Source organism: Cynocephalus volans, chromosome 18 (assembly GCF_027409185.1).
Source record: "Cynocephalus volans isolate mCynVol1 chromosome 18, mCynVol1.pri, whole genome shotgun sequence".
NCBI lineage: Eukaryota > Metazoa > Chordata > Mammalia > Dermoptera > Cynocephalidae > Cynocephalus > Cynocephalus volans.
In genome coordinates this window covers 16,417,331-16,431,811 of record NC_084477.1, presented here as the reverse complement: position 1 = coordinate 16,431,811, position 14,481 = coordinate 16,417,331, and positions in this window count along the sequence as shown.

The following is a 14,481-nucleotide window of genomic DNA, read 5'->3' as shown; positions in this document are numbered from 1 at the left end:
GCTTATCTAGCTCCCCTTTTCAGGTTGTTGTAAAGCAGAAAGTTTCTTTGTCTCCTTTCTTTTGGGAACTTCTTGGAGAAGCGATTTCTGTTTTCTGTTGACAGCCTGGGAGTGGGCGCTGCTCTCTGCAGTTTCGTCCTCTGGGCCTGGGCTCCTCGGCCAGCCTCTCGCTGCTCTCTGCCCTGCACCCTGCTGCTCTGCCTCCTGACAGGCTCTTTCTGCTCCTGGACAGCTGCAGGTCCCCAAGACTGCCCGGTGCACAGTTCTTCCTGGGCTCTCCTGTCCTATCTCCATCTCAAACTTCTCAGCTCTTGCTCCCACAACTAAAAGGCTCCTTTCCCTCCTGTGCTGGGCATTTCTAGAGATCTCTGTGCCACATGATCAGTGCCCAGTCAGGGGCCAACCCTGGCCAAGCCAGCCATGGAAGAGGGGAGGGGTCATTCTACCAACTGTTCAGCAGATGCTGTGGGAGGGCCCCTCTCCCCAGCAGGCCTGGGGGTGGCCCGTGATTGACATCTCTGCCCACAAGGAGGATGGACAGGAACAGGGCCACAGAGACAGGAGGCAGCTTGCAGAGACGGGGGGATCTGCACCGTGCTCCTTACGTTTCTCCGGAGCATGTGGCTTCTCCAGGCCGGCTGCACCAGCGCAGGAGCTGAGCTGAGCTGGTGGTGTCCCTAATGAGGAGGCCGTGGCCATTTGTGTTTGCTTATTTGGCAACCCTATTTAACAAGACATTTGGGTTGGTGGGAACAATTAAACCATTCTAGAACTAATTAGAAGTGCCACATTAGATTCTAAACTCCTGACAGGGCAGGCCTGGTGCCTGGAGCTCTTTTTGTGCACAGGGCTTCAAAGAGGGGCACCTTTGCTCAACCAGAGTGTGTGAGAACCCACTGCGAGCACAGCCGGCGTAGCGGGGACTAAGTCCTATCGGGCGTGAATGTAAAACACACCCCTGTGTCCTTCACGGGCTTCCGATTCCGTTGAGAAGCCAGAATATCAGAATTCCTCCAAGGAAAGCTAACGGGCAGGGGTGAGAAGCAGAGGTAGGGGTGGGGGGAGAGAGAGAGAGAGAGGCATGCAGGAGGGACCCCCGTCCAGCACCCCCAAGCCTTGGCAAGTCTGCTGATCTCGTGAATGCTTGTGTGATGGATTTTTGTTGTTGCTGTGTGATGGCTGTTGACAACAAGAGGTGTCCATCTGGTGTGTCCCAGAGACAGCAGGAGGAGATGGGGCCCAACAGGCAGAGGGGCCGCCTCCCATCTTACCCACCCTGATCTCAGCAATTCTGAGATTCACCAAACGTGAAATGCAGAGTGTGCGACACGGATGGCAGACATTAGAAAAGAGCCGCAGAGTTACGGATGCAGACAACTGAGGCGCGGGACCTCGCCTCCCACCCCACCTCGCATCTTCGCAGCTGGCCCCGGTGCTCCGAAATGACACGGATCGTTTCAGTGCGTCCTCTCAGGAGCACCGCACGATGTGCATAGTCATTAAACACCCCCCGTTTCACCCATGCGGGCGGCAAGTGCAGGGAGGCCAGGTGGCACATGGGGCATGTGGTCGGTCATGGGTGGAGACCTGCACCAACCAGGTGGGGTGTGTCTGGGTGAGCGACCCTCACCTGCATGCCATGTCACCTCTTCCTGTGGCCCGTTGTCATGTGACATGCACCACGCTGTGGAACCGTGTCTGTCTTTCTCTCCATCCATTGGCAGGGCTCATGCCCAATCGTCACTGGATCCCTGCGTCTGCAGCAGTGCCCTGCCCAGGACTCGTTGACTCGGTGACGGGAGGAAGCAGGTAGGTTTTAACTACTTGTGGAAGTTGGCAGTGAGAGGTTTAACACCTGGAGCACCCAGGCCTTCACAGTGAGCCACTGAAAGCATCTGTGTCTGAGAATCTCCAGAGCAGACGGCACTGGCACCTGTGCCACGTGTCAGCCTATGGAAGTAAGATTATGTTTCTCATGACGTATTTGAAGACACTAAATCTAGGAATGCATGTCTCAAATTCTGACTGCAAAAAGGCAAGACATAAATACATTTCAGCAGGAAAAAAATCCAGGGATTGTGATGGAGAAAACTTGTCACGTTATGTGACAGGATGGCTACCCATGTTGTCCATGTGGTAATTTAAAGCAGAAATTTATCTCCAGGGTTTCTTCTTTTTAAGGGGACAGACCTTTGCAGCGGGTGTCCTACTCCCTGCGTAGCAGCAGGAGCTCACGTTGGCCTGACCGTGGCCATAGGAGCATCACTGGCAAGACCTCGTGCCTTGTTTGTGACAGGGGAGGGGAAGTTGGTAAAATTGGTCCCCCTGGTCCCAAATGTGCAGTCCATTGACAGATGTCCACTTGAGAAGCAGCTCACCCAGCAGGAGCAGCTCACTCCGAGCATCAGTCTTCTGGTGCCTGGTGTGTCTTCCTCTCCCAGCACTGAGCGGTGCCAGGGGGCAAGGAGGGTGGGAGCTGGTGAGCATTTGGGGAAGGGGCGAGGACAGCCTGCAGACTCCTGCAGCTCCGTGGAGATGTGACCTCACCATCAGATTATTCCAGCATGCAGAAACAAGAGCTTGTCCAACTGGGACAATTTGAGCCTCCCTAATCCGAAATGCTCCAAAACCCGAAACTTTCTGAGAACTGGCATGACGCTCATAGGATTTTCAAATGAGGGATAACGAATGGTAAGTGTAATAATGCAAATGCATCCCTTAACGATGGACACATTCTAGAAATGCCTCGTTAGGCGATTTTGCCACTGTGCAAGCGTCAGAGTGCCCTTGCACACACCTGGATGGTCTAGCCTACTGCACACCTGGGCGACATGGCACAGCCATTATGGGACCACTGCCAGATATATGGTCTGTCTTTGACCACAATGTCATTACGTGGCATGTGAGTGTATCCTAAAATCCAAAAAAGCCCGAAATCCAAACCACTGATGGTCCCAAATATTTCAGATAAGGGACACTTGACCTGTAATTGAAGGTGGCATATATTTCAGGACTGCTATCTAGACTATCAATCTACTAGTCAATTGCAAATATCATTAAATTTTCAAAAGCTGTGTGTATGCACAGTCTTTAAGAAGATAGTCACACTTGACACAGGTCTTACTGTACGCCACTAGTTCTTACCTGCTGTTCTACGTCATGAAAAGAACACACAGCAAAAAGAGAGACATCTCCAAGAAAAGGCATGACCCTCAGGAACACCCAAGAGATGTGTGTGTAGGAAAGGATCTGTGTTTATGCATATATGCATATATGCATATATAAAAGAGAATATGTTTATGGGATTTAAAACATGCAATATAAAAACGCTAGTCTAGACAGTTGCACTACACAGAGAGAAGGAATGTATGAACATTTTCCCTGATTTGTCATAGATTTCCCCTAAAATTCTTTAAGCCCCAGCATCTCTAATTATAAAATACAAGTCGAAATACCAGCGTGGTGCAGATTTCTTGGATGCAGGTTGTCTGTGAGGTTCTACAAATTCCCCCAGAAACCAATATACATATTTATTGATATTATTCCCAGGAAACTAAATTCTCCATAAAACCAGAAGTGACTGGTGTTTGCTGTGGACACAGCTGCTGTATAGTCAGTCTGGGATTATCCTAAGAAGCTGTCTCCAAGGGCCAAGCCCGTGGCGCACTAGGGAGAGTGCAGCGCTGGGAGCGCGGCGACGCTCTCCCGCCGCGGGTTCGGATCCTATATAGGAATGGCCAGTGCACTCACTGGCTGAGTGCCCGTCACGATAAAAAAAAAAAAAGACAAAAGAGAAGCTGTCTCCAAGCCCATCAACCTCCCCCACATAACTGTGCCTCATGAGTTCCAGAACTTGCAGAGAATAGGTAGGAAGCCATTTTGGCCATCTGCAAATGCAGCGTGCCTCGACTCTCTCTGCACCCAGCCCTCCCCGGGAGCCAGGGGCACACTCTGTCTCCAGCACAATGATCCACAGCTGTCAGTTGGCTCTCCACCCTTTCACCTCCATTCTCTGCTCCTGGCCACCTGGTTGTGATATAGGGTACAGGTCCGGCCACCTGCCCCCTTTCAAAGGCAAACCACTCAAAAGTCAGATGTTGGTGAAAACAGAAGTCAGCTATTATCCAGGAATACCGGTGATCTAAGGAGAGATGTTGGGCTGACCCATCTCTCCGGTAAACCCAAAGGAGAATGGCCAGACTAAAGCCATCTCCGAGACTCAGATTCACTGAGGGGTTTTTAAAGAGGAGGCTGAGGGAATGCAACGTGGGACATGAAAAGCAGGAGGGAGGGGACAGGGGCCAGGTGCAAGGTCTTGCCAAGGTTCCATCTGGTTTCTGCTCCCGTCCTTGCTGTCATCTCTGGGTCTGGGTGGTATGTGCAAGTCTACAGCTCCAGGCTGGCTGGAAAACAACTTTACGTTCATGTAAATAATGTCATCTCACCCCATAAGGAAGGTTCAAAATATCAAATAACCATGAGAAAAGAGGGAACTTGGTTAAATGTAAATAATGTCATCTCACCCCATAACGAAGGTTCAAAATGTCAAATAAACATGGGAAAAGAGGGAACTCAGATAAATGCATGCCAAGAAAAAAACCTGTCTCTGTGATATTTGCCTACAGCCCACGCAGTTGTAGGTCCCAACATGGCTTCAGTCCTGCTCTCTCCAACAGTTGTCCAGGGCACACATTGTTCCCTGGCAGCCCTGCCCTCCTGTGAGAGAGGATGAGGTGATTCAGCTCTTGCCTGAGAAGTGTCCTGAGCAGCCAGGGTCTTCCACTCGCACCCGACAGTGGGAGGCACTGTGGTGCGTGTCAGAGAAATGGCCTGTGTGGCTCAGACATCCTCACACAGTGGTGAGTCCCCATGGAGATCGGTGCCTGTTGGATGCCAAGAGTATACAGGGGACACAGAGCAGGTGGGACGTACTGGACACCAAGGCCTCAGTGAGGCCAGAGTAGGGGCCGTCGACATTCAGCACAACCAAGGCCTCGCCGTTTCGTGGAACAGTAGGTCAATGCTTGAAACGACCGTGTGGGTACTGGTTGTCTGGATTGGTCTGTGGATTTGCTTTTCCAGGCTCCTTTGTCCATTATCCCCTCCAGCCAAGTCTCCTTCCCAGAACCAACAGACTTCTAAGCGGTCTCCTGAAGAGGTCAGTTCCTTCCTGGTCTTGGTTTCATCTTGCATGTGTCATGGCCACAGCCCTGAAGGAGAATGAGTTAACGTAGTCAGTCCCTCCCAGTCCGGGCCTCTCTGACTAGTCCTCCCACCCCCAACCTCACCCAGCTGCTCCAAGCTCTGGTCAGTTTCATCCCTCGCCTCCTGCATCTTTTCATGGCATTCCTGCCCCTGCCCCTAGCATGTCTGCCTTCCACCTCCTGTCCATTCTCCAGGACCCAAAGCTGGTCCAGCCTTCTCCCCATACCTGTCCAGGTGTCTCCAATCTACACATACTGTTCTCACCTGCATGGCACCTGTGCTCTGGATTGCTCACCCAGCACTTAACTGTGAGTGCCTTCCCAGGCTGGACTGATTGTGTGTCCATTTGAATGTTTACAGCGGGAAGGGGCACTAGGGAGCCCTGGACAAGGATCCACGTAGATTCTTTTTCAGCTAATGGAAATCGTCTACCGAGCTTGTCCATACAAATCGTCCATGTGAGGTTAATCCTCAGAGCTGAACATTCCCAAAAGCAGAGCCCCTGTCTGCTTGCTCTTTGAAACTCTCAGGGTATCCAATCTTGACTCAAGATTCAGTTGACTCTGCATATATTTTAATACTTACCATCATTGATTTCCAAACTGATCTGAAACTCACCTTTGAGAACGTCCTCTTCAATAGGACAAATCCCATTTCAGATTCCTCCTGTAGGATTTCATCTGAAATCTGGGAATGACTATGATATTTACCTTACAGAGTTACAGAGCAGATTACGTAAATTCTGCATGTAAGGTACTTAGTACAACACAGGCATGGCACTGTAAGACCCGTGCACCATGCACAGATCCCACTCACGCAGGGATGGCTCACTCCACAAAGACCATGAGACAGAGACCGTTGCAATCAGGCAAGAGGAGTTTTATTCCAGCATGCTGGGGTCACTTAGTCTCCTGGACAGAAGTGACCATGAGCTTACAACACAAGCACCTTTTATACAGTTTTTCTGGACAGACCTTAGTGACAGGATGAGTTGTTGGTTATCTGTGGCGCCTTTAGATTTATGGGTAGACTTTAGCAGGCTGGTACCCTGATAGACTTGTGGCACCTTTAGATTTACAGGTGGGCTTTAGCAGGCTGGTACCCCGATAAGGAACAGCACATTTCTCAATCGTTTATCTTCCCTGGGGTCTGGCCAGGTGGCCTTTAGATAAGGAACTAGTCAGTTCTTGGAACCAGGTGGGGGTCACTCCCTTCCTGGAATTTTTAGTGTGCTAGGGCCCGCCTGACCTTTATATGGCCCCTTTGAAGCTACTTTACTTAAAATGTTTTTAGCAAGCATTTGTTACAGAAGCAAACTGCGTATATTAAAGTTATATTTTTCTACAATTCCCCTACAGCACAAAGTAAGTCCTCTGTCAACTTAACTAGTATTATTAGTATCACTCCTGACTCCCGGCTGCCTTCCTGCCCAATCTCTCTATTTCATATTTCCATATAACTGAAGTTTGACTAAGCATCATCTACGCCAATACAAGGGCATGCATATATTAGATATTTGGGTTGAATCATTCCTCCAGGAATGTTTAAAGATGAAAGTTTTGAGGGGATGTCAAATCTCTGAAAGCTGAGAGCTCCAAGAACTATAAAGAGCACAGAGGGGTCTTTTGGGTGCTCAGAACACAACTGTTCTTTGTTTACTTAGTTTAAGGACATGGGCCTTTGGGTCTTTGACTTCCTGTAGACCATTTAGGCTGTGGTGATCTCCTTTCTCCAGATGTCACTTTAAATGTGGTGTCTTGTCTTCTGGACTTCCTGTCTTGAGGCAGCACGGCTTTGTCACTTTAAGCTGCATTTTGGTACCAGCTGGTCATTCTGCTTGCTCTGGGTGGAGCTATAGAATAAGAGTATTGCTCTTTGATGGACAATTATCATTTATCCAGATACATTCAGCTGCATGACTATGTGGGAAAATTTGAGGGGAAGTTTGTGTTCAAAACAAGGACAGCTGTCTTGCTGTTAGAGTGGACATATGGCCTAGACATACAGACCGGGCGCGAGACTCAGGTCTGAGTCATGTAGCTCAGAAATCTTCATTTCGTATTTGGAGGCAGACAGACACAGACGTAGACGTGTCTAAGAATTGACAAGTCTCCTTGACCGAGGGACGTGGTTACTACTGTCGTCTTTCCTGCTGACTTGCTCTGGTCTCTCTAGCTCCTGGAGTACACACCTGCAAAGCTGAGGTCAGACCGCTCAGGTGTGACCCTTCACCTGGGTCGATGTGGGGAGGCTCAGGTAGGACCAGGGGCCTCGTGGAGAAAAGGGAACGGAGAAGATCCGACTACACAGGAATTCCTTTTCTTTTTCTTTTTACAAAATCATCTTTCTTGCTAGAATTCTTACGGTTGATTCTTGTTTTTCCCATGTACAATTTAGTAAAAGAGGAAAAGGATCTGTATAAAATCCTGATTTCCATTGCCCTGGGCTCAGCCACAGCAGTTCTAATTGCTGGCTATAAAGGGCCAGCCAGCCCTGTCTGGGTCTCGAGCCCGATCCCAGCCAGGGGGAGAGAGGAAAGGACATAGATGGCCAGGCTCTTCCCGATGGCCGCATTGGCTGCAGGGTTAGGCTTTGCAACCTGTCCCCAGTGCTTATTTACTGCAGATGATGGTGTCATTCTGTGGCTGCTGATGACATTGCTGCTCCCTGCAGGGGGATGAGGGGCAGGGGACAGGTGGGAGGGGTCGGCAGGCCCACCAGTGCCCAGGCAGCTGTGGTTTTGTGCCCCCTTTGACAGACCCCGTGGCGTCTTTGGAGTAGCATGCAATACCGAGAACTTCTGGCTGCATTGGGAAGACCGGGTTTGGGTATCCAGGCACAGGGAAGAGCCTGCACTTTGGGGTCTTGCAAAGGATCTCGCCTGGGGAGGTGGTACTGGATGAATGGTGCATAATTCATTCGAAGCCGAAGGCAGCTGGAGCTCGCTCCCGGGTGAGAATGCTGGCGATAGTTAATAACCAGCCAAACCCCAGCGGATGACACCATCTGCGGCTGAGATGATGAATTAAAGTCTGAGCGGTCGTGGCAGGAGCTGGGGAGAATATTCTGCAAATGAGGTGGATAGGGACGTGTGCTAAGGGAACAGGCTTCCCTGTTATAACTGGGCCACTCTCAGAGGCATTCCAGTGCAAGCCTGCTCGGCGGCCGCAGGCTGCAGTACCAAGGACAGGACAGCACAAGCTGTGGGCAGTGGGTCCTCTCGGGACACAGCTGCCAGTAAGGAAATGTCTTTCCTCCCTGGGCCTGAAATGTCACGACTGGGGCAGGGTCCCGATTTTGCCTCATAAAAGCTACATGATTTGGAAGAGACTGCTTAACTTCTCTAGGCTTTGTTTTTATTATTTCCATGATCAGGATAATTAGTAATGCCTGCCCCACAGGATTGTTGGGAGATTAAAATGAGATAATGTGCGTGAAATAATCAAATATGATTTAGTTTCAAAAACAGAGCTCCTGATTTTTAGGCCAAATGGGGGATCTTGTGTAAGGATCCTGAGGGATCTCATATAAGCTAACAGAAGGAAGGGGTACAGCTATGCCCCTCATGTTAGGGAATAATATAAAATGTAATTGAACGATCTCCAGGAGCTCCTAGAGCCAGGCTTGAATGCTGCAGTTTCTCTTGGGTCCTTACTTCTCTGCTTGGAGGTTTCCTCTCTTTCCTGGGAATTAACTTCCTCCACACATCAGAGACCAGAGCCGATGACAACCCCAGGCTCCCATATCCGCTGTTTCACCACCAAAGAGAACTGATTCTTTCTCTGCTCCCCCAAATCTCAGGGAAGGCCTCTGATTGGCCCATTTTTGGCCAGGTGACCAATCAACTGGGGCCAGGGGGTGGGTCTATAGGTTATGGCTGATCTTGGTGGAGCCACACGGTGGAGTCAGGGGAGGAAAGTATCCCAGGAGATGGAGTAGCGGTTTCAGAGGGTGGTGGGCAGACAGGTGGCAGATGTCCCTCCAGGGTTTAGTGCATCATAAGGGGCCCTTCAGGCGTGAAGTTTCGGCAGCACACTCCGTGTAGAGTTCTGGGTGCCAGAGCCCACCTCCATTTCATGGTCCTAGGAAAGACCCTGTTCGCTGCACTTTTGGATTCCTGCCCTGAAGCAGTAGTTTTCCACTATCTGCGCATGAGTAGGAAAGAACCAGAAGGAAATCTGTACTCTGAAGGTCAATTAGAGTTTGGACCGACACACTGAACTGAACGACAGTCAGAGCAGATTCGAGGTCTGTGCTTAAATGGGAAGAGAATCAGCTTGTTGGAATAGACCACTCTGCGGCAGGGCAGAGTGCTGAGAGACCCCAGTCTGAATTATTTAAAACTGGAAACTTTGTGGTTTGCAGTCTGGGGCTGCTGTTCCCCTTCCTGGAGCTTTATCCACCACAAGACAAATGGTCTGTCTTGCAAGTGTAGTGACGAGGTGCTGGGGCCACTGCAGTGGGCAGCGTGGGCTGGGCAAGGATGTCTCTGACTTTAATTAAGGCCCTGGGAGCTGGCTGCATCCATCCACAGCACGTGGGGACTCTGCGTTTCTCCCCCTTTCACTTGTCAGCTGGCAGGGACAGAGTTTCTCTGAACATCTGCCCTGCAAATCACCTCCTGGGTTGGCAGCCCCAGAGCCCAGCAGTAGCTACCCTGACGAGGCCACATAAACTTTTCCTTCATCCCCCTGATTATGCTTGGCATTCCCTGGCAATGAGTCCTTCATACCTGAAGAGCTGGCTGGGGTAGGGCAAAGGGGTAATTCTTAGAATGCTAATCCCTTCCTCATCTGCACTGATATCTTGATACCACAACTGAGGGATTGCTTCCAAAGGCCAAAAGCTGAATTAAAATCCACTCTTGTGCTGATCCAGTGCTCATTCATCCAGAAAAACACTGAGCACAAACGTGTACTTTGCAGATGCTGGCAGAGGGTGCACAACGACTGGGTTTCTGATGATTCTTCGATTCTGACAATTCTGCCTATGGAGGACCTTGATAGAACTTGGCCACGTAGGACATTGGTCACCACTTTGCAGTGAGCGGCTCCGTCATTATGCCAGCTGATACCTGCCATCAGCCTCTACAGACAGCAGGAGGTGGGATTCCTGCCCAGGAGGGGCGAGGCACCATGACTTTGACACCTGTCCAGTAGGAAGTGGACCGAGGCAGGGATCGAGAATTTCAGGCACCTGTCCCCACCCAACCCACCCACCTGGGAAAAAGGCTGTCCTTGGAAGTCTATCTGGACTCTCCCTGACTTTACGTGACCATTGAAGAGAAGGAGAGATGTGGGCATGTGAGAGGCTGGGAGGGGCAGCAGCCAGACTTGGCTAAAATAAGAGATGGGGCAGGGCTCAGGGCATGAGACAAGATGAGGAGCCACCACAGCACTGGGAGCTGAGAGGCCCATGCTTGTGGACCAGGCTGGTGGCTGTCACTCTGACACCACTACAGGTCTAATACTCCTGCTGCCCACAGCCTTCCAAAATTGTCACTTTTCTGCTCTGTGACTCAGCTCTCCTCTCTGCAACTAGGTCTGCTGACTACTCTGGACCTTGGCCTGAAGTTTCAAAGTTCTCCAGGTGGCGGGCACCCCAGGCAAGACTATAATTGTGACTTATCTGCAGTTTCCCGTCTGCGGATGCCTGAGGAATAATGGATCACTCTAAAAAGAATCACTGGGTTCATCTCAAATTGGGGTTGTCTATGTTAAAATGTAAGTTGTAAGTGGGATTCAGGGACTATGCATTTTGTTTTTAAAATTCAGATAGCAATTGTGAAACTCAGAAGACATGATGATGGTTAGGAGAGGAGGCTCTGGCACAAGCACACATGGGTGAGAAATTTCCTAAGAGCAGAAAGTGAGAGACGAGACAGACAGAAAGCAACGTTGTCACATCCCCACGTCAGAACGTTATGGCCAACTGTGTTTCTCATCATTAAGGTGCAAGGTGAGATTTGCAGGGCCTGGGACAAAAGGAGGGCTGTATACCACGTGTCAATTTTTAAATGAAGCTAACAAAGTGATAAGTAAAATAAAATCCCCCTCCTACCTGACAAGTATTCTTGCACAGTGACCTGGAGTTAGAAGGAAACATAAGCATGACCTCAGATCAGGCAATGGTTTCTCAGGTACGGCACCAAAAGCACAAACAACAAAAGAAAGACTAGATCCATTGGACGTTATCGAAATGAACACTTTTGTGCTTTGAAGGAGAGACTCCAAAAAATAAAAAGACAATTCACAGAATGGGAGAAAATATTTGAAAATCACACGTAAGGGTCTAGTGTCCATTCTATATACAAACTCTTACAACTCGACAATGAAAAGATAACCCAATTTTTTTAAATGGGCAAAGGGTTGGAATAGATATTCCTACAAGACATGCAAATGACCAAATGCACATCGCACGATATCCTGCATCATTAGTCATTAAGGAAATGCAAACGAAACCATAATAAGGCAGCGCCGCGTGTCCAGCATGACAATTCCAATCGAAATGACAGCCGGTAGCAAGTGCTGGGCAGGAGGCAGGGAAATCGGACCCCTCATGCACTGCTGGAGGCAGGACAAAGTGGTACGGCCACTTTGGAAAGAGCCTGGCATTTCTTCAAAAGTTGAACTTAGCGTTACCATGTGATCCAGCAACTCTACTCCCAGGTGTATACCCAAGAGAATTGAAAGCATACATCCACATGAGTGTTCGTAGCAGCATTAGCCGTAATTGCCCCAAAATGGAAATACCCCAAGTGTCCATCAATCGATTAATGGATAAACACAATGTGACCCAATGGGATATTGTTCTGCCACTGTTGAAGCCACTGTTGGATTACTGACACACATCACAATGTGCGTGGATTCTGAAACATTATGCAAAGTGAAAGGAGCTAGAAGCAAGACTACATACTGTGGATTCCATTAATACAAAATGTCCCGATCGGGCAAATCCACAGAGACAGAAAGTTGCCAGGAGGTGACTCCTAATGAGTGTGGGATTTCTTCTGCGGTTGATGAAATGTCCTGGAATTAGGGGACGATTATGGTTGTACAACCTTATGGATATACTCAAAGCTATTGAATTGTACACTTTAAAAGGGTGAATTTTATGACGTGTGAATTGTCTCAATTACAAAGTGACCTGGAAGACTGGGTTCGAATTTAGAATTTTCATCCTCTTCTTGCCCCCGACCACCAACCCGCTTCTCTTCCCACACGGCTCTTCCCGCATCCCCAGTGTGCTCATGTGCACCTGGGTGAATGCTCTGCCCACGTGGCCTGGCTCTGTCCACGTTACCAAAAGCAGCCATGGCTTGGCCCCCTCCGACCTAGAGGTGGGCATGCCAGCTGCAGCAGAACCTACCCAGGGGGGTCCACGAGGCCCAGGCAGCCCCTAACAGTGGGCTCGGACCTTTCCAGCAAGGGGTTCTGGCATCGCTCCCTGGAGTGTGCTGGGTGGGGGGTGGTCATGGGGCCCAGGCAGGCAGAACTCTCCGTCCTGCAGACTCTTTCCCCACCATGCAGAGGGCACTGCTGGAGAAGGGCCTGGGTGTCAGTGCATTGGTTAATAATAACATGGTGGCAAGAGAAATAGGTGACGGGTAGTTTTCAAAACCTATGGAGCAGGGAGGGCAGCCTTCCTCCAGGAGAGCCCACCACTGTGATGCCCAGAGGACAGAGCAAAGCCCCTCCTGAGGAACCAGAGGAAGGAAGCAAAATCCCTCACAGGTGAAGTGGGAGGCCTCCTTTTGCCCTTACAGAATCTGATCTGCTGCCTGATAAAAGGCCCAGATGGCAGCCAATGTCCCCAGGAGAGAGAGGAACTGCTGGAAAGAACGAGATGGGGGTCGGAAGCAAGATGCCCCTATCAATACCGCCACACGCTCAGAGCGGGAGCGATCTCAGGCTTTCATTGTGAGCAGAGCACTCAAGGAGGGGGACATCAGAGCCATCTCCTGTCCAAGCAACTACTTTCTCCCACTTGTGCAGAGTGAGGCTGGAGGCAGGGTAAGTGTGGACCGTGGCACGCCCCCATGAACGGGAGGCGCGGTGCTGGGCCTGGGAGGGGCTGAGGACAGCCAGCACAGCCCGTGGGGAGGACAGCCCGTGCCTTTCCTCTGCCTCTGTCTACCTTTGCAGTGGCCGAGCTGGCCAGAAGAGAGCAGCTAAATGACCCTCAGGGGGTTGTCTTTGGCTCCAGAGCTCAGAGGAACAGCCTGGAAATGCATCAAACTCCTGGGAGGTGCTGGCTGCACCTCGTCAGGTCAATGTTCTGCTTGTCTCCAGCCCGGCGATGGGGCCTCCGTTCTGGTGATGGTGTCTCCATCCTGGTGGTGGGGTCTGTATCCTGGTGATGGGGTGTCTATCCCAGTCATGGGATCTCCATCCCAGTGGTGGGGTCTCCATCCCAGTGGTGGGGTCTCCATCTCAGTGGTGGGGTCTCCATCTCAGTGGTGGGGTCTCCATCCCAGTGGTGGGCTCTATATCCCAGTGGTGGGGTCTCCATCCCAGTCATGGGATCTCCATCCCAGTGGTGGGGTCTCCATCTCAGTGGTGGGGTCTCCATCCCAGTGGTGGGGTCTCCATCCCAGTGGTGGGGTCTATATCCCAGTGGTGGGGTCTCCATCTCAGTGGTGGGCTCTATATCCCAGTGGTGGGGTCTCCATCTCAGTGGTGGGGTCTCCATCTCAGTGGTGGGCTCTATATCCCAGTGGTGGGGTCTCCATCCCGGTGATGGGATCTTCATCCCGGTCATGGGATCTCCATCCCAGTGGTGGGGTCTCCATCTCAGTGGTGGGGTCTCCATCTCAGTGGTGGGGTCTCCATCTCAGTGGTGGGGTCTCCATCTCAGTGGTGGGGTCTCCATCTCAGTGGTGGGCTCTATATCCCAGTGGTGGGATCTCCATCTCAGTGGTGGGGTCTCCATCCCGGTGATGGGATCTCCATCCCAGTGGTGGGGTCTCCATCTCAGTGGTGGGGTCTCCATCTCAGTGGTGGGATCTCCATCCCAGTGGTGGGGTCTCCATCTCAGTGGTGGGCTCTATATCCCAGTGGTGGGGTCTCCATCTCAGTGGTGGGATCTCCATCTCAGTGGTGGGGTCTCCATCTCAGTGGTGGGGTCTCCATCTCAGTGGTGGGCTCTATATCCCAGTGGTGGGGTCTCCATCTCAGTGGTGGGGTCTCCATCTTAGTGGTGGGCTCTATATCCCAGTGGTGGGGTCTGTATCCTGGTGATGGGGTCTCCATCCCAGTCATGGGATCTATATCCCAG